Consider the following 19,222-nt stretch of genomic DNA (forward strand, 5'->3'; position numbering starts at 1 on the left):
AGGTTGTCAGTGGAAAGGCCATTGGGGGGCTCTTCCATTTAGATCCTCACAGGGAGAAGTCTTCCTCATTATGTGATCGACAAGGAATTAGCTTGATAGAATGACAGACACTCAACTGCTGTTTTGTGGTAGGTTGCCCATGGAAAGGCTATCGGGGAGCGCTTTCCTTTAGATCCTCACAATGAGCAGTCTGTCTCATTATGAGATCGATACTGCAATGTGATTCACCCCCATTTAGTTTGAAAGCAGTATCAATGCAGCTGGTTGAATCAAAATGAAACTTAGTGGAAAGTTGCCTAGTGCTTTGTCATGTTGTCTCCCAACATGGAAAACTCATGCTACACGGTTGATTTGTAGAAGTTTGTGTTAGAAAGGGAACGAATGAAGACAATAATTGGTGTTTGAATGTGAATGTTTTGTTGAAAAGCTGAGAAGACCTACTGCTTAGGCAATGTTGGCAGAATGACATTCATGCCACAAAAAATGAGGAAGAGCTCGTGAGATTTCAAAATTGGATCAGTATGTCAGGTTTCTGTAGTGTAGTGGTCATCACGTTCGCCTAACACGCGAAAGGCAGAAACATGCTTCTTGATCAGATGCCAGACACACAAGTGGCATTTTTTGCTAGGATGCCTATGGGAAGGCCATCGTGGAGATGTTCCCTTTAGGTCATCACAGTGAGACGTCTGCCTCATTATGTTATCGACACAGGAATGTGTTAAACCCCCATATAGGTTGATGGCAATTCTAAAGCAGCTTGCTAAATCAAAATGAAACTTATTGGAAAGTTGCCTGGTGCCTTGTCATGTTGTCTCCGCACAAAGAAAACTCTTGCTACTTAGTTGCTTCGTAGAAGTTACTGTTACAAAAGTAAGGAATGAAGACAACATTTGGCTCTTGGATGTGAATGTTTTGTCTTTAAGGAGAGTAGACGTACAGCTTAGCCAGTGTTGACAAGATTAATTCCATGCTCGGAAAGAATGAGTAAAAGTCCATGGGAGATATGCGATAACATGTGACCAGTGAGGTTTCTGTAGTGTAGTGGTCATCATGTTCGCCTTACACGCGAAAGGTCCCTGGTTCGATACCAGGCAGAAACATTCTTCTTGATAGGATGACACAAACAACTGCTGTTTTGTGGTAGGTTGTCAGTGGAAAGGCCATTGGGGGGCTCTTCCATTTAGATCCTCACAGGGAGAAGTCTTCCTCATTATGTGATCGACAAGGAATTAGCTAAAACTCGATGTACCTTGATGGCGGTACTACTGCAGCCCGTGCAATAAAAATGACACTAAGTGGAAACTTGCCCCATGCTTTATGTTGTCTCCCAACATAGAAAAGTTATGCTATGCAGGTGATTTGTAGAAGTAACTGTTTTACAAAGGAAGGGAATGAAGACAACATTTGGTGTTTGGATGTAAATGTTTTGTCTGAAAGAAGAGAAGACCTACAGCATAGCCAGTGTTGACATGATGACTTCCATGCTCTGATAGAGTGAGGAAAAGCCCACGAGAAATATGCCCAAGAGTACTAAGTGAGGTTTCTGTAGTGTAGTGGTCATCACGTTCGCCTCACACGCGAAAGGTCCCTGGTTCGATACCAGGCAGAAACATCCTTCTTGATAGAATGACAGACACTCAACTGCTGTTTTGTGGTAGGTTGCCCATGGAAAGGCTATCGGGGAGCGCTTTCCTTTAGATCCTCACAGTGAGCAGTCTGTCTCATTATGTGATCGATACAGGAATGTGATAAACCCCCATTTAGCTTGAAAGCAGTATCAATGCAGCTGGTTGAATCAAAATGAAACTTAGTGGAAAGTTGCCTAGTGCTTTGTCATGTTGTCTCCCAACATGGAAAACTCATGCTACATGGTTGATTTGTAGAAGTTTGTGTTAGAAAGGGAACGAATGAAGACAATAATTGGTGTTTGAATGTGAATGTTTTGTTGAAAAGCTGAGAAGACCTACTGCTTAGGCAATGTTGGCAGAATGACGTTCATGCCACAAAAAATGAGGAAGAGCTCGTGAGATTTCAAAATTGGATCAGTATGTCAGGTTTCTGTAGTGTAGTTGTCATCACGTTCGCCTAACACGCGAAAGGTCTCTGGTTCGATACCAGGCAAAAACACTCTTCTTGATAGGATGACACAAACAACTGCTGTTTTGTGGTAGGTTGTCAGTGGAAAGGCCATTGGGGGGCTCTTCCATTTAGATCCTCACAGGGAGAAGTCTTCCTCATTATGTGATCGACAAGGAATTAGCTAAAACTCGATGTACCTTGATGGCGGTACTACTGCAGCCCGTGCAATAAAAATGACACTAAGTGGAAACTTGCCCCGTGCTTTATGTTGTCTCCCAACATAGAAAAGTTATGCTATGCAGGTGATTTGTAGAAGTAACTGTTTTACAAAGGAACGGAATGAAGACAACATTTGGTGTTTGGATGTAAATGTTTTGTCTGAAAGAAGAGAAGACCTACAGCATAGCCAGTGTTGACATGATGACTTCCATGCTCTGATAGAGTGAGGAAAAGCCCACGAGAAATATGCCCAAGAGTACTAAGTGAGGTTTCTGTAGTGTAGTGGTCGTCACGTTCGCCTCACACGCGAAAGGTCCCTGGTTCGATACCAGGCAGAAACATCCTTCTTGATAGAATGACAGACACTCAACTGCTGTTTTGTGGTAGGTTGCCCATGGAAAGGCTATCGGGGAGCGCTTTCCTTTAGATCCTCACAGTGAGCAGTCTGTCTCATTATGTGATCGATACAGGAATGTGATAAACCCCCATTTAGCTTGAAAGCAGTATCAATGCAGCTGGTTGAATCAAAATGAAACTTAGTGGAAAGTTGCCTAGTGCATTGTCATGTTGTCTCCCAACATGGAAAACTCATGCTACACGGTTGATTTGTAGAAGTTTGTGTTAGAAAGGGAACGAATGAAGACAATAATTGGTGTTTGAATGTGAATGTTTTGTTGAAAAGCTGAGAAGACCTACTGCTTAGGCAATGTTGGCAGAATGACGTTCATGCCACAAAAAATGAGGAAGAGCTCGTGAGATTTCAAAATTGGATCAGTATATCAGGTTTCTGTAGTGTAGTTGTCATCACGTTTGCCTAACACGCGAAAGGTCTCTGGTTCGATACCAGGCAAAAACACTCTTCTTGATAGGATGACACAAACAACTGCTGTTTTGTGGTAGGTTGTCAGTGGAAAGGCCATTGGGGGGCTCTTCCATTTAGATCCTCACAGGGAGAAGTCTTCCTCATTATGTGATCGACAAGGAATTAGCTAAAACTCGATGTACCTTGATGGCGGTACTACTGCAGCCCGTGCAATAAAAATGACACTAAGTGGAAACTTGCCCCGTGCTTTATGTTGTCTCCCAACATAGAAAAGTTATGCTATGCAGGTGATTTGTAGAAGTAACTGTTTTACAAAGGAACGGAATGAAGACAACATTTGGTGTTTGGATGTAAATGTTTTGTCTGAAAGAAGAGAAGACCTACAGCATAGCCAGTGTTGACATGATGACTTCCATGCTCTGATAGAGTGAGGAAAAGCCCACGAGAAATATGCCCAAGAGTACTAAGTGAGGTTTCTGTAGTGTAGTGGTCATCACGTTCGCCTCACACGCGAAAGGTCCCTGGTTCGATACCAGGCAGAAACATCCTTCTTGATAGAATGACAGACACTCAACTGCTGTTTTGTGGTAGGTTGCCCATGGAAAGGCTATCGGGGAGCGCTTTCCTTTAGATCCTCACAGTGAGCAGTCTGTCTCATTATGTGATCGATACAGGAATGTGATAAACCCCCATTTAGCTTGAAAGCAGTATCAATGCAGCTGGTTGAATCAAAATGAAACTTAGTGGAAAGTTGCCTAGTGCATTGTCATGTTGTCTCCCAACATGGAAAACTCATGCTACACGGTTGATTTGTAGAAGTTTGTGTTAGAAAGGGAACGAATGAAGACAATAATTGGTGTTTGAATGTGAATGTTTTGTTGAAAAGCTGAGAAGACCTACTGCTTAGGCAATGTTGGCAGAATGACGTTCATGCCACAAAAAATGAGGAAGAGCTCGTGAGATTTCAAAATTGGATCAGTATATCAGGTTTCTGTAGTGTAGTTGTCATCACGTTTGCCTAACACGCGAAAGGTCTCTGGTTCGATACCAGGCAAAAACACTCTTCTTGATAGGATGACACAAACAACTGCTGTTTTGTGGTAGGTTGTCAGTGGAAAGGCCATTGGGGGGCTCTTCCATTTAGATCCTCACAGGGAGAAGTCTTCCTCATTATGTGATCGACAAGGAATTAGCTAAAACTCGATGTACCTTGATGGCGGTACTACTGCAGCCCGTGCAATAAAAATGACACTAAGTGGAAACTTGCCCCGTGCTTTATGTTGTCTCCCAACATAGAAAAGTTATGCTATGCAGGTGATTTGTAGAAGTAACTGTTTTACAAAGGAACGGAATGAAGACAACATTTGGTGTTTGGATGTAAATGTTTTGTCTGAAAGAAGAGAAGACCTACAGCATAGCCAGTGTTGACATGATGACTTCCATGCTCTGATAGAGTGAGGAAAAGCCCACGAGAAATATGCCCAAGAGTACTAAGTGAGGTTTCTGTAGTGTAGTGGTCATCACGTTCGCCTCACACGCGAAAGGTCCCTGGTTTGATACCAGGCAGAAACATCCTTCTTGATAGAATGACAGACACTCAACTGCTGTTTTGTGGTAGGTTGCCCATGGAAAGGCTATCGGGGAGCGCTTTCCTTTAGATCCTCACAGTGAGCAGTCTGTCTCATTATGTGATCGATACAGGAATGTGATAAACCCCCATTTAGCTTGAAAGCAGTATCAATGCAGCTGGTTGAATCAAAATGAAACTTAGTGGAAAGTTGCCTAGTGCTTTGTCATGTTGTCTCCCAACATGGAAAACTCATGCTACATGGTTGATTTGTAGAAGTTTGTGTTAGAAAGGGAACGAATGAAGACAATAATTGGTGTTTGAATGTGAATGTTTTGTTGAAAAGCTGAGAAGACCTACTGCTTAGGCAATGTTGGCAGAATGACGTTCATGCCACAAAAAATGAGGAAGAGCTCGTGAGATTTCAAAATTGGATCAGTATGTCAGGTTTCTGTAGTGTAGTGGTCATCACGTTTGCCTAACACGCGAAAGGTCTCTGGTTCGATACCAGGCAAAAACACTCTTCTTGATAGGATGACACAAACAACTGCTGTTTTGTGGTAGGTTGTCAGTGGAAAGGCCATTGGGGGGCTCTTCCATTTAGATCCTCACAGGGAGAAGTCTTCCTCATTATGTGATCGACAAGGAATTAGCTAAAACTCGATGTACCTTGATGGCGGTACTACTGCAGCCCGTGCAATAAAAATGACACTAAGTGGAAACTTGCCCCGTGCTTTATGTTGTCTCCCAACATAGAAAAGTTATGCTATGCAGGTGATTTGTAGAAGTAACTGTTTTACAAAGGAACGGAATGAAGACAACATTTGGTGTTTGGATGTAAATGTTTTGTCTGAAAGAAGAGAAGACCTACAGCATAGCCAGTGTTGACATGATGACTTCCATGCTCTGATAGAGTGAGGAAAAGCCCACGAGAAATATGCCCAAGAGTACTAAGTGAGGTTTCTGTAGTGTAGTGGTCATCACGTTCGCCTCACACGCGAAAGGTCCCTGGTTCGATACCAGGCAGAAACATCCTTCTTGATAGAATGACAGACACTCAACTGCTGTTTTGTGGTAGGTTGCCCATGGAAAGGCTATCGGGGAGCGCTTTCCTTTAGATCCTCACAGTGAGCAGTCTGTCTCATTATGTGATCGATACAGGAATGTGATAAACCCCCATTTAGCTTGAAAGCAGTATCAATGCAGCTGGTTGAATCAAAATGAAACTTAGTGGAAAGTTGCCTAGTGCTTTGTCATGTTGTCTCCCAACATGGAAAACTCATGCTACACGGTTGATTTGTAGAAGTTTGTGTTAGAAAGGGAACGAATGAAGACAATAATTGGTGTTTGAATGTGAATGTTTTGTTGAAAAGCTGAGAAGACCTACTGCTTAGGCAATGTTGGCAGAATGACGTTCATGCCACAAAAAATGAGGAAGAGCTCGTGAGATTTCAAAATTGGATCAGTATATCAGGTTTCTGTAGTGTAGTTGTCATCACGTTTGCCTAACACGCGAAAGGTCTCTGGTTCGATACCAGGCAAAAACACTCTTCTTGATAGGATGACACAAACAACTGCTGTTTTGTGGTAGGTTGTCAGTGGAAAGGCCATTGGGGGGCTCTTCCATTTAGATCCTCACAGGGAGAAGTCTTCCTCATTATGTGATCGACAAGGAATTAGCTAAAACTCGATGTACCTTGATGGCGGTACTACTGCAGCCCGTGCAATAAAAATGACACTAAGTGGAAACTTGCCCCGTGCTTTATGTTGTCTCCCAACATAGAAAAGTTATGCTATGCAGGTGATTTGTAGAAGTAACTGTTTTACAAAGGAACGGAATGAAGACAACATTTGGTGTTTGGATGTAAATGTTTTGTCTGAAAGAAGAGAAGACCTACAGCATAGCCAGTGTTGACATGATGACTTCCATGCTCTGATAGAGTGAGGAAAAGCCCACGAGAAATATGCCCAAGAGTACTAAGTGAGGTTTCTGTAGTGTAGTGGTCATCACGTTCGCCTCACACGCGAAAGGTCCCTGGTTCGATACCAGGCAGAAACATCCTTCTTGATAGAATGACAGACACTCAACTGCTGTTTTGTGGTAGGTTGCCCATGGAAAGGCTATCGGGGAGCGCTTTCCTTTAGATCCTCACAGTGAGCAGTCTGTCTCATTATGTGATCGATACAGGAATGTGATAAACCCCCATTTAGCTTGAAAGCAGTATCAATGCAGCTGGTTGAATCAAAATGAAACTTAGTGGAAAGTTGCCTAGTGCTTTGTCATGTTGTCTCCCAACATGGAAAACTCATGCTACACGGTTGATTTGTAGAAGTTTGTGTTAGAAAGGGAACGAATGAAGACAATAATTGGTGTTTGAATGTGAATGTTTTGTTGAAAAGCTGAGAAGACCTACTGCTTAGGCAATGTTGGCAGAATGACGTTCATGCCACAAAAAATGAGGAAGAGCTCGTGAGATTTCAAAATTGGATCAGTATGTCAGGTTTCTGTAGTGTAATTGTCATCAAGTTTGCCTAACACGCGAAAGGTCTCTGGTTCGATACCAGGCAAAAACACTCTTCTTGATAGGATGACACAAACAACTGCTGTTTTGTGGTAGGTTGTCAGTGGAAAGGCCATTGGGGGGCTCTTCCATTTAGATCCTCACAGGGAGAAGTCTTCCTCATTATGTGATCGACAAGGAATTAGCTAAAACTCGATGTACCTTGATGGCGGTACTACTGCAGCCCGTGCAATAAAAATGACACTAAGTGGAAACTTGCCCCGTGCTTTATGTTGTCTCCCAACATAGAAAAGTTATGCTATGCAGGTGATTTGTAGAAGTAACTGTTTTACAAAGGAACGGAATGAAGACAACATTTGGTGTTTGGATGTAAATGTTTTGTCTGAAAGAAGAGAAGACCTACAGCATAGCCAGTGTTGACATGATGACTTCCATGCTCTGATAGAGTGAGGAAAAGCCCACGAGAAATATGCCCAAGAGTACTAAGTGAGGTTTCTGTAGTGTAGTGGTCATCACGTTCGCCTCACACGCGAAAGGTCCCTGGTTCGATACCAGGCAGAAACATCCTTTTTGACAGAATGACAGACACTCAACTGCTGTTTTGTGGTAGGGTGCCCATGGAAAGGCTATCGGGGAGCGCTTTCCTTTAGATCCTCACAATGAGCAGTCTGTCTCATTATGCGATCGATACTGCAATGTGATTCACCCCCATTTAGTTTGAAAGCAGTATCAATGCAGCTGGTTGAATCAAAATGAAACTTAGTGGAAAGTTGCCTAGTGCTTTGTCATGTTGTCTCCCAACATGGAAAACTCATGCTACACGGTTGATTTGTAGAAGTTTGTGTTAGAAAGGGAACGAATGAAGACAATAATTGGTGTTTGAATGTGAATGTTTTGTTGAAAAGCTGAGAAGACCTACTGCTTAGGCAATGTTGGCAGAATGACGTTCATGCCACAAAAAATGAGGAAGAGCTCGTGAGATTTCAAAATTGGATCAGTATGTCAGGTTTCTGTAGTGTAGTGGTCATCACGTTCGCCTAACACGCGAAAGGTCCCTGGTTCGATACCAGGCAGAAACATGCTTCTTGATCAGATGCCAGACACACAAGTGGCATTTTTTGCTAGGATGCCTATGGGAAGGCCATCGTGGAGATGTTCCCTTTAGGTCATCACAGTGAGACGTCTGCCTCATTATGTTATCGACACAGGAATGTGTTAAACCCCCATATAGGTTGATGGCAATTCTAAAGCAGCTTGCTAAATCAAAATGAAACTTATTGGAAAGTTGCCTGGTGCCTTGTCATGTTGTCTCCGCACAAAGAAAACTCTTGCTACTTAGTTGCTTCGTAGAAGTTACTGTTACAAAAGTAAGGAATGAAGACAACATTTGGCTCTTGGATGTGAATGTTTTGTCTTTAAGGAGAGTAGACGTACAGCTTAGCCAGTGTTGACAAGATGAATTCCATGCTCGGAAAGAATGAGTAAAAGTCCATGGGAGATATGCGATAACATGTGACCAGTGAGGTTTCTGTAGTGTAGTGGTCATCACGTTCGCCTTACACGCGAAAGGTCCCTGGTTCGATACCAGGCAGAAACATTCTTCTTGATAGGATGACACAAACAACTGCTGTTTTGTGGTAGGTTGTCAGTGGAAAGGCCATTGGCGGGCTCTTCCATTTAGATCCTCACAGGGAGAAGTCTTCCTCATTATGTGATCGACAAGGAATTAGCTAAAACTCGATGTACCTTGATGGCGGTACTACTGCAGCCCGTGCAATAAAAATGACACTAAGTGGAAACTTGCCCCGTGCTTTATGTTGTCTCCCAACATAGAAAAGTTATGCTATGCAGGTGATTTGTAGAAGTAACTGTTTTACAAAGGAACGGAATGAAGACAACATTTGGTGTTTGGATGTAAATGTTTTGTCTGAAAGAAGAGAAGACCTACAGCATAGCCAGTGTTGACATGATGACGTCCATGCTCTGATAGAGTGAGGAAAAGCCCACGAGAAATATGCCCAAGAGTACTAAGTGAGGTTTCTTTAGTGTAGTGGTCATCACGTTCGCCTCACACGCGAAAGGTCCCTGGTTCGATACCAGGCAGAAACATCCTTCTTGATAGAATGACAGACACTCAACTGCTGTTTTGTGGTAGGTTGCCCATGGAAAGGCTATCGGGGAGCGCTTTCCTTTAGATCCTCACAGTGAGCAGTCTGTCTCATTATGTGATCGATACAGGAATGTGATAAACCCCCATTTAGCTTGAAAGCAGTATCAATGCAGCTGGTTCAATCAAAATGAAACTTAGTGGAAAGTTGCCTAGTGCTTTGTCATGTTGTCTCCCAACATGGAAAACTCATGCTACACGGTTGATTGTAGAAGATTGTGTTAGAAAGGGAACGAATGAAGACAATAATTGGTGTTTGAATGTGAATGTTTTGTCTAAAAGCTGAGAAGACCTACTGCTTAGGCAATCTTGGCAGAATGACGTTCATGCCCCAAAAAATGAGGAAGAGCTCGTGAGATTTCAAAATTAGATCAATACGTCAGGTTTCTGTAGTGTAGTGGTCATCACGTTCGCCTAACATGTGAAAGGTCCCTGGTTCCTGGTTACAAAAATAATGAATGAAGACAACATTTGGCTCTTGGATTTGAATGTTTTGTCTTTAAGGAGAGTAGAGGTACAGCTTAGCCCAGAGGTCGCCAACAGGCGGACCGCGGTCTGGATCCGGACAGGACTGCGTTCAATCTCATTCCTGATTAAGCTATTCAGCGCTATTGAAAAAAACACTCCGTCACGAGTGTTACGTTCGCCCCCAACCCCCCCGCTCAACAATTGACGTTCGCGAAATCCCCTCCAACAAGTTACGTTCACCACCACCACCACCACCACCCCCCCCCCCCCCCCCCCCCCCCGTCCCGCTCAACAACTTACGTTTGCCGCCACCCCCCCACTCAACAACTTATGTTCGCCACATACCCCCTCCCGTCCCCCGGACCGCTCAGAGCCAAATTTGGTCCGCAGAACCCTGACATATAGGTTTAATTTCAATTTGAGCCAAATCATTCCATATGCTACTCTTCATATCAATTGTAATATTAACCATTTAATAAATGTGGACATTTATTCATCTGGTCACGGTGGTAAATGCATATTTTGGTCGATGGTATTAAGTCACCGCGCGGAACCAGAACTTAACTCTTTAGTAATGAGACTGATCAAGCCATATTCCACCTATCTCCGTTATCACAATACTGGTTCCTGAGCAATCAGGATGGTGCCCCATTCATAATCCTTAAACCAGGGGTAATCAACTATATTGTTCCGCGGGCCAAATTTGGCAGATAGCCCTGACCAGCGGTCCGGGGGACGGGAGGGGGGGTGGCGAACGTAAGTTGTTGAGCGGGGGGGGGGGTGGGTGGCGAACGTAACACTCATGACGGAGTGTTTTTTTCAATAGCGCTGAAATAAATGCTCCGGTTTAAAATGAATTCTCCCGTCAAAATTAAGAAATATTTATTCTGGGTCCGGACATATTTTCCTAATTTGATGGGGACAAGTGATAAAGCATAACATTTTCATGATGACTTTTTTTCAATGTGCTGAACACATATTGCACCCATCGGTGGTCCTCAGGGGTTGTATGAAAAATTCAAGATAAATTCATTCTAATTTAAAAGTTTGGCCTGATGATGGCGCTAGAGGACAGGTCAACTCACAGATTTTCAAGGGGCTATTTATGTATTCAACAAATAAATAAAGTGCCTGTCCAGGGCCGGTGTCAGGACATAGGCTATACAGTGGGGGGGCATCAGAAAATTTCGGGGTGGCGAATGTAAATGGTTGACCCGGAGGGGGGGGGGGGGGGGGCGGCAATGTAAGTTGTTGACCGTGGGGGAGGAGGGGTGGGGAACATAAGTTGTTGACCGAGGGGGGTGGCGAACATAAGTTGTTTTTTTTTTTTTTTTTTTTAATGGCCCACCTCCACCCCCCCATCTTTGGAGGACAACTTTGTTTTTATGTACAGTTCAAATGACAATTATAGCAATTATAACAATATGCAAAGTGATAATTATTGGGGTTAGGTGGACCAAGAAAAGAGGGGGAGAGAAAGAATAAAAAGGGAAAAGACAGCGGGTGAGGGGGCGCCGTGTAGCGATTATTGTAAAATAAATGGGTCTTATTATTTACATTGAGGGGGTGGGACACATCGCCTGGGGGTGGGGGGGGTCAGGGAACTTAAGTTGTTGACCGAGGGGGGGGCCGAGGGGGCGCCGTGTAGCGATTGTTGTAAAATAAATGGGTCTTATTTTTTACATTGAGGGGGCGGGACACATCGCCTGGGGGTGGGGAGGGGACGTAAGTTGTTGACCGAGGGGGGGGCCGAGCGGTTGAGGGGGCGCCGTGTAGCGATTGTTGTAAAATAAATGGGTCTTATTATTTACATTGAGGGGGCGGGGCACATCACCTGGGGGGGGGGGGGGGGGGGGTTATAAATTGTTGACCGAGGGGGGGAACGTAAGTTGTTGACCGAAGGGGGGGGGGGGGTGGCGAACGTAAGCTGTTGACCAGGGGGGGTACCGGGCGGGTGAGGGGGCGCCGTGTAGCGATAAATAAAATAAGTAAAACAAATGGGTCTTATTATTTACATTGAGGGGGTGGGACACAACGCCTGAGGGGGCAACGCCCCCTTTTGCCCCACCACCCCCACCCCCCCTGTGGGGCCGGCCCTGTGCCTGTCCCAAAAATGTGGTCAACAATATTCTGTAAATCATTTTCTAGAGTCAAATATCCCTGGGGTCAAATTGACCCCAAGGACGAATCGTGTAGTAGTATATTTGAGGATAATAGGACAGTTAATCAGGAATGAGATTGGGTCCGGACAGGACTGCGTTCGGGTTTGGATCCGGACCGCGGTCCGCCTGTTGGTGACCTCTGCCATAAACTAACATATGTATCCACTACAGTCCTGAAAACAAGGTACTCTAAGCTTGAAAAACCACTAGACGAAAGTCAAATGATACCTAACAATTATACCTGAATATAATATGATATTGCACATGGAAAAACAGTAGGAGCAGTAAAGTACAGTGAGGAGATTTTTGTACAGTACAGGTGAGCTATGGAGAGCAGTGGTTGTTGTACAGTCTGACAGCGGCTGGAAGGAAGGACCTGCGGTATCTCTCCTTCACACAGCGCGGGTGCAGCAGCCGGGCACTGAAGGAGCTGCTCAGTGCTGACAGGGATTGGTGAATGGGATGGGACAGGTTCTTCAACATGTGCTTGAATTTAGTCCTCATTCTCCTGTCTCCCACCACCTCCACCGGGTCAAGATGGCCCCCCAGGACAGAGCTGGATTTCTTAATGATTTTGTTCAGTCTCCTCCTGTCAGCAGTGGAGATGCTGCTGCCCCAGCAGACCACTCCATAAAAGATGGCTGATGCCACCACAGCATCGAAGAAGGTCCTCAGGAGCGCGCACTCCACTCCAAAGGACCTGAGTCTCCCCAGGAGATGTAGTCTGCTCTGACCCTTCTGGTAAAGTGCAGCTGTGTTGTCAGTCCAGTCCAGCTTGTTGTTGAGATGAACACCCAGGTACTTGTAGGACCTCACCATCTCAATGTCCATTCCCTGGATGTTCACTGGTACAGGAGAAGAGTGTTTGGCCCTGCGGAAGTCCACTACCAGTTCTTTTGTTTACCTGGTGTTAATCTGCAAGCAGTTCCTCTGGCACCAATCCACAAAGTCCTGCGTCAGTTCTCTGTATTCCCTGTCGTCTCCCTCACTGATGAGGTTGACAATAGCGGAGTCGTCTGAGAACTTCTGCAGGTGGCAGCTGGCAGAGCTGTACTTGAAGTCAGCAGTGTAGAGAGTGAAGAGAAAGGGAGCAAGGACTGTTCTCTGAGGAGCCCCCGTACTGCAGACAACCACGTCAGACTGGCAGTCTTGTGTCCTCACATACTGAGGTCAGTTTGTGAGGTAGTCCAAGATCCAGGTGGCGAGGTGATGGTCCAAACCAGCGCACTCCAGCTTGTCCTTCAGTAGTATGGGCTGGATTGTATTGAAAGCACTAGAGAAATAAAAAAACATGATTCTCACAATGCTCCCAGCATTCTCCAGGTGAGAGAGAGACCTGTGTAGAAGGTGGATGATGGCATCCTCCACTCCAATGCCAGGTTGGTAGGCAAAATGAAGTGGGTCCATTGCTGGACTCACCAGGGGGTGGAGGTGGACAAGAAGCAGTCTCTCCAGGCTTCTTCATCAGGTGTGAAGTCAGTGCCATTGGCCTATAACTATTAAAGTCTTTCGGGTATGGGGTCTTTGGCACTGGTACCATGCAAGATGTTTTCCACAGCTTTGGAACTCTCCCTAATCTCAGACTGAGATTAAAGATGTGTCCGGCAACACCACACAACTCGTCGGCACAGGACTTGAGAAGCCTTGAGCTGATTCCATCTGGGCCTGCAGCCTTCCTGATCTTGATCCTCCTGAGTTCAACTCTCACCTGGGACGTGGTAAATGCCAGACTGAAGTGGGGGGGGCTGACTGCTGGAATGTGTGTCAGCAGGAGAGCCTTTTGGTAGGGGGGTTGAGTGAGGGGGGCTGGCTGCTGGAGTGAGTGTCAGCAGGAGAGCTGTTTGGTGGAGGTTGTGAGTTGAAAGGGAGGGGGTTGGGTGTAAAAGAGGGTGTGGGGCAATATGCTGATGGTGCCAGACAGGGAGATCCCAGCTGTGGTGTCTGTGAAGTGGAGGGGGCAGGTGAGTGATCAAACCTATTAAAGAACAGGTTGAGTTCATTCACCCACTTCTGGTCCCCACCAGCCTGGGAGTCAGGCTTCTTGTGGCCGGAAATAGTTTTAAGGCTATTCCAGACTCCTCTGACGTTATTCTGCTGCAGCTGGACCTCCATCTTCCTCCTGTAGCTGGCCTTCCCCTCTCTGATCTTTCTCCTCAGTTCCCTCTGTACACCATTCATCTCCTCTTTGTCACCTGATCTTTATATCAGGGTTAATCCAGGGTTTGTTGTTGGAGAAACACCGAACAGTCTTGGTGGGTACGGTGTTCTCCACACAGAAGTTCACATAGTCTGTTATGCAGTGTGTGAGACCATCAAGATCCTCCCCATGTGGATCACACAGTTCCTCCTACAGTGTTGTGCTGAAACAGTCTTTCAAAGCCTCTTCAGACTCCACAGTCCATTTCTTCACTGTGCGGGTGATGGCTGGTTCTCTGTGTACAAGGGGTTTGTATACAGGGAGAAGATGAACCAGGTTGTGATCCGATCTTCCCAGGGGAGGGAGGGGTGATGAGATATATGCTCCCTTTGTATTGGCATAAAACAGATCCAGTATCTTATTGTCTCTGGTTTTGCAGGTAACGTACTGGGTGAACATAGACAGGGTCGATGATGGAGAACAGTTGTTAAAATCTCCCGAAATCAAAAGGAGGGCTTGGGGGTGCTGGGTCTGAATCCTGCACACTGCTGAGTGCAGGACGTCACAGGCAGTATCGGCGTTAGCAGACGGGTGAACATACGCAGCTATCGCGATAGCGTGTGAGAACTCCCGCGGTAGATAGTAGGGTCTCATGCTAACTGCTAACAGTTCAATGTCCTTACAACAGATCTGCTCCTTAACAGTGATGCGCCCAGCGTTACACCATCCACTATTCACGAACACTGCCAGTCCTCCTCCTTTCTTCTTACCACTTTCCTCTGTCCTATCCGCCCGGGTGAGGTGAAAGCCTTCCAGAGAGACGAGAGAGTCCGGAGTTAGCACCGTTAGCCACGTCTCCGTAAACACCATAACACTATACTCGCGGAATTCCCTCTCGTGCCGGGTCAGCGCCGTTAACTCGTCCATCTTGTTAGAGAGAGATCGTACATTGCCCATGGTAACGGAAGGGAGAACTGGTTTGTAACGTCTCCTTCTCGCCCAGCGCAGAGCCCCCGCGCGATTCCCCCGGCGTCTCCTCCTCAGCTCGTTCACCTGGGGCGTCTGCTGAGTCACGTAGCGCCAGAAGCTGCTCCCGAGTGTAAACAATGGGGTCCTGCATGCTGTGCACTGGATCCCCGGTCGCGTATATAATACGCGAGAAATAATGAAAAAAAGTGCAAACTTCACTAATTTACTGCCACAGTGTGCGGACAGAGTAAAAAAAGTGTGTAAACTTAAACTGTTATTAAGAAAAGTAAGAAAAGTAGAGAAAAACAATGAGCGGGAGCTGCTGTAACAGGCAGCCACTCGAGCGGCACCGGAAGTTTTACTAATTTACTAATAACAAGTTTTATTAATTGTTCATTTGTAAAAAAACAAAAATAAAAATAAAAAACGCATCCACGCATGCCCCCCTGGACAGGCCTATTTTGCCTAATTGAAGGGCCGGCCCTGACCCCTCGTTACAGAAAGACCAGCCACCCAGGATGCCCAAGGGTAAGCATAGCAGAATAACATACAAGTGTCTCCACACACTGCCCACTGTGCTCCCTAACGCTGTGGCCGCAGAAGAAGAGGATCAGTCAGCCCTTCCCAAGTTCCTCGAGTACTTGGGGAACTGTTCACTGGAGGAGCAAAACAGGTCTGCAAGGGAGAGAGGAACCAGTCCTGGTCTTGGCGGCCTGCTTTGTCCAGAGGGAAAACTTTCAGAAGTCCGACGTATGTACGCATGAACGGGATTGTTGATCAATGTGCGTCGCTCGTTTGTGTTAAATGTTAAGTGTTTTGTGTGTGATGCTGGTGCCGCTCGTCACTGTCGCCTCGCTCCCCGTGTGTCTTGTGTTTTATGTGGGGGAGCGACTGCGAACCTGAGCGGCACGTCACTATTGTACAGAACGCGCATGTGTGGGTCTCGTCTGTTCATTGTTTGTACACCGTTTTTTGTTTGTCTAGTCTTTGCGTGTGTGTTTTGTTCTTTAATTACTATAACAATTTAATATGTAATCAAATAAGTCTACATTTGAACCTTACATTTGATATCACTAGACTTCTATTTTGGGGTGGTCCCGTCTGCAACAATCTACACAACATGTGTTTTTGACTTTGATTTTATTGTCAGGTCACTTCACGCTCATGTTCAAAGATTAATCATCTGTCCCATCAGTGCCACGCTCCTACCGTTGATTTTTTTCGGTCCTTTGGAAACTGTTTGCTTCTCTTCTGTAAAACACTGGATCCTACTCACCCAATGTCCAGAATGACACAGTGCTGTGTATTTTACCACGTCGAACATACGTCTGTCTTCATCTAATCACTTGTTTTGTTTGACTAAGTTGTTCTGTACAGTGACCTGACCATCATTTTCCCAAGCTTTATTTACAAGGGCTGCTGCTATCAGATGGAGTGAGCTAGTTTGCTTGACTACAGCCCTGCACAGTTTTTCTCTAAACGTGCAATCTGATTTATAATAATGAAATGAAGATGCTCTGTGGAGTGCAACGGTATGGTGTATCTAAAATACCCTTCCACTTGCTCACCACTAGATGGCAGACGGTCAGTGCAAATGATTTTGCTTGTAATTCTTCCTTTCTTCCCTCCAACATGAGTTTATCTGTATTATATCTTAAGAATTTTATTCCCTTATAAACATTGTATAATTACATACTTTACACTATATATACAAATATCACAAAGAGTATTTCCTAAACTTTACATGTATTATCCAACTGCATTATCCTGTGTTTGCAGGTCTAATACAGTGCTGTGAGAAGCCATTGGGAGAGTTGCTCCCTTTCTTAATGTGGTCAATCTGGTAGCCAGTCAGCTGTACAGATGGAGAGAAACATACAGAGACAGGCAGCATGAAACAAAGGTCGCGCAGTTAGCCTTCAACATGCTGGTTTAGAGAACATTTTAGGTATTTATTGAATCAGATGAATCACCAGCTTTTGTGCTTGTCACTTTCAAAACATTACTTATCCCTGGAAGCAAAATGAGAAACACAAAAGTCATTCCCAGATTTAGCTTGAGTGTTTTTCGCTATAATTATAAATGAAAGGAAACATCCCAACCTAGGTTTTGCATATCAATCACCTTCTATGCATCGAGTCTGTTTCACATCCTAATAAAGCAAAATTCTTTTCCATCTTGCTTTCAAGCCGTTGAGAACACATTATTCACTTTTGTCCTCGTCCAAGACCCCATCTATCGCTTCTCTTTCTTAAGGTGAAAGCTTAGGCTCTAAAGACATACTGCACCTCCATAAGAGAATAAATTACATCCTGTCTTGATGTCGTCATGGGCACAATGTGAAAAAAACTATCCTCTTCTGGTCTACATTGGATGACAAACTAATAACATATATTCAATAAGGTAGATTTTGTTTCTAACTTTTTAGCTTCATGTGAAACTCAAATGTAGCTCAAATGTCTTGTAGCTCATGACTAACAATTGAGCAGAGATGCTCAGATAATTTCATGAGAACCAATTAAATATTCTGTTCAGAGTCTACATACTACACATGTAAACATGCTCTAGCAGGAGAATAATGGAAATGGTGATGGACTATTCACCAATATCTCCATGGCATCCAGGAACCAAAGCCAAACTGGGGGAAAAAACACACTGAAATCAAAGAAGCACATTGAAATTACAGAAGCACACTAAAGTAATTAAATCAAAACAGAACTACCAAGGCATACTAGCAGAAACAACACTGTTCTGTGCCAGAACAGACTTCAGGTCATTAAGCTCACCAACAAGCTGTGAATTCATGCAAAGCAAGGGGTTAAGACAAAGAGCAGCGTGAGGTAACAGCTCGTGCAGCAAACAAGAACAGTTCTGCGTTGAACACAGAATTATATCAAGTGGTGATGTTCCTATGGTGTGAAATTGGACAGGGGAGGAGGACAAAGAAGCATCTGTAGATTTACATAGACTGGTGTGACTAATGTGAAGCGCTGTGTGAAGAAACTTGTAGTGGAAACAGGTGTGTGAAATCAGCATTCAGGGGTGGGGATGAGAACAGTGTTCTGCCCTCATTAAAGAGTTCCCCTTCCTTAATTAGACAGACAGATGACTCCTACAACGCACCAGTTGGATTTGGAGAATTTATTCAAACCAACAGAGTGCAAAGGGGTAAACTAAAATAAAGAAGCAAAATAAGACACACAATCAGCAAAAAATATGTACTTATTAACATATCTAGTACATCTACTTCAAGCATAAAGCCTAGAACTAGCCTAACAAGATACTAACTAGCTTAACATATGAAATAGCGAGATGCTAAATGATCAACAACGGTTACATCAATAAAATTACAAACTGTGCAGAAATATACACATCTTATGTTTATACATAAACATATCCATGAAAATACTGACAGACGATGCTTCTACGTTTCCCACTAATAATCCACAGCCCTGCCGCTCGCACCGCACCCTCGGTGAGGTGCCGCCCTTGGTGCTGGACCTGCTCATGATAATGCCGGATTAGCAAGGTTGTGACATGGCTCTGCCCAGGTAAGATTACAGGACTAACCTCTCTGCTACCCATGTTTGCCTTGGACAAGCGTCCTCCAACCCTGAGGATGCCTGCACTGTCAAGGTAAGGACACAGGCTAAGGAGCGGGCTCTGCTTGGGAATGTCTATTCCTCCCCTAATGCATTCCAAAGTCTCCGCGAAGGCATCTTGTTGGACCGCCCGTATTATGATGTTTCTCGCTTCCTCCAAGTCTTCTGTAGGATTGGGCCCTTCATGCATGTGCCAACCCTTGCAGCTGCTCCCCTGTGTGAAGGAGAGGGCGACATGCACAAGTTTAGCAACTGCTCGATTGAGTGACCGCCAGCTGGAGAACCTCTCAAAACGTGTAGGGCCGAGTTGCTTAGTGGTAACCCTGTTGAAATGACAAGTGATCTGCGGGCGGATGTCAGAGTCAGAGTTAGGGTCGACCAAGTCAAAGGAACTAGACGTTGGTTCAACTTCATTAGCTGTCAACAGGAATGGTGGTCCGCGTAGCCATGTGGTGTGACTTAGACTGCCTGCAGGGACTGCTCGTGAGCCGTGGTCAGCAGGGTTTT

The 19,222-nt window shown here is 44.9% G+C and overlaps 1 long non-coding RNA gene and 9 other non-coding genes across 10 annotated transcripts; 9 read left to right on the top strand and 1 right to left on the bottom strand.

Moving 5' to 3' along the window:
• Positions 1-1,027: 1,027 nt before the first annotated feature.
• Positions 1,028-1,100, top strand: trnav-uac (transfer RNA valine (anticodon UAC)). The gene has a single exon. It is a non-coding gene; the product is annotated as a tRNA-Val (tRNA).
• A 439-nt stretch (positions 1,101-1,539) lies between these two features.
• trnav-cac (transfer RNA valine (anticodon CAC)) lies at positions 1,540-1,612 on the top strand. Its single transcript has one exon. It is a non-coding gene; the product is annotated as a tRNA-Val (tRNA).
• Positions 1,613-3,593: 1,981 nt separating this feature from the next.
• On the top strand, positions 3,594-3,666 carry trnav-cac (transfer RNA valine (anticodon CAC)). The gene has a single exon. It is a non-coding gene; the product is annotated as a tRNA-Val (tRNA).
• Positions 3,667-4,620: 954 nt separating this feature from the next.
• On the top strand, positions 4,621-4,693 carry trnav-cac (transfer RNA valine (anticodon CAC)). Its single transcript has one exon. It is a non-coding gene; the product is annotated as a tRNA-Val (tRNA).
• Positions 4,694-5,647: 954 nt separating this feature from the next.
• Positions 5,648-5,720, top strand: trnav-cac (transfer RNA valine (anticodon CAC)). Its single transcript has one exon. It is a non-coding gene; the product is annotated as a tRNA-Val (tRNA).
• A 954-nt stretch (positions 5,721-6,674) lies between these two features.
• On the top strand, positions 6,675-6,747 carry trnav-cac (transfer RNA valine (anticodon CAC)). Its single transcript has one exon. It is a non-coding gene; the product is annotated as a tRNA-Val (tRNA).
• A 954-nt stretch (positions 6,748-7,701) lies between these two features.
• On the top strand, positions 7,702-7,774 carry trnav-cac (transfer RNA valine (anticodon CAC)). Its single transcript has one exon. It is a non-coding gene; the product is annotated as a tRNA-Val (tRNA).
• Positions 7,775-8,216: 442 nt separating this feature from the next.
• trnav-aac (transfer RNA valine (anticodon AAC)) lies at positions 8,217-8,289 on the top strand. Its single transcript has one exon. It is a non-coding gene; the product is annotated as a tRNA-Val (tRNA).
• A 445-nt stretch (positions 8,290-8,734) lies between these two features.
• On the top strand, positions 8,735-8,807 carry trnav-uac (transfer RNA valine (anticodon UAC)). Its single transcript has one exon. It is a non-coding gene; the product is annotated as a tRNA-Val (tRNA).
• An 8,137-nt stretch (positions 8,808-16,944) lies between these two features.
• Positions 16,945-18,017, bottom strand: LOC143488906 (uncharacterized). The gene is made up of 3 exons (XR_013124574.1): positions 17,900-18,017; positions 17,717-17,751; positions 16,945-17,395 (listed from the first exon to the last, which is right to left on the bottom strand). It is a non-coding gene; the product is annotated as an uncharacterized LOC143488906 (long non-coding RNA).
• Between the last annotated feature and the right edge of the window lie 1,205 nt (positions 18,018-19,222).

Source organism: Brachyhypopomus gauderio, unplaced genomic scaffold (assembly GCF_052324685.1).
Source record: "Brachyhypopomus gauderio isolate BG-103 unplaced genomic scaffold, BGAUD_0.2 sc57, whole genome shotgun sequence".
NCBI lineage: Eukaryota > Metazoa > Chordata > Actinopteri > Gymnotiformes > Hypopomidae > Brachyhypopomus > Brachyhypopomus gauderio.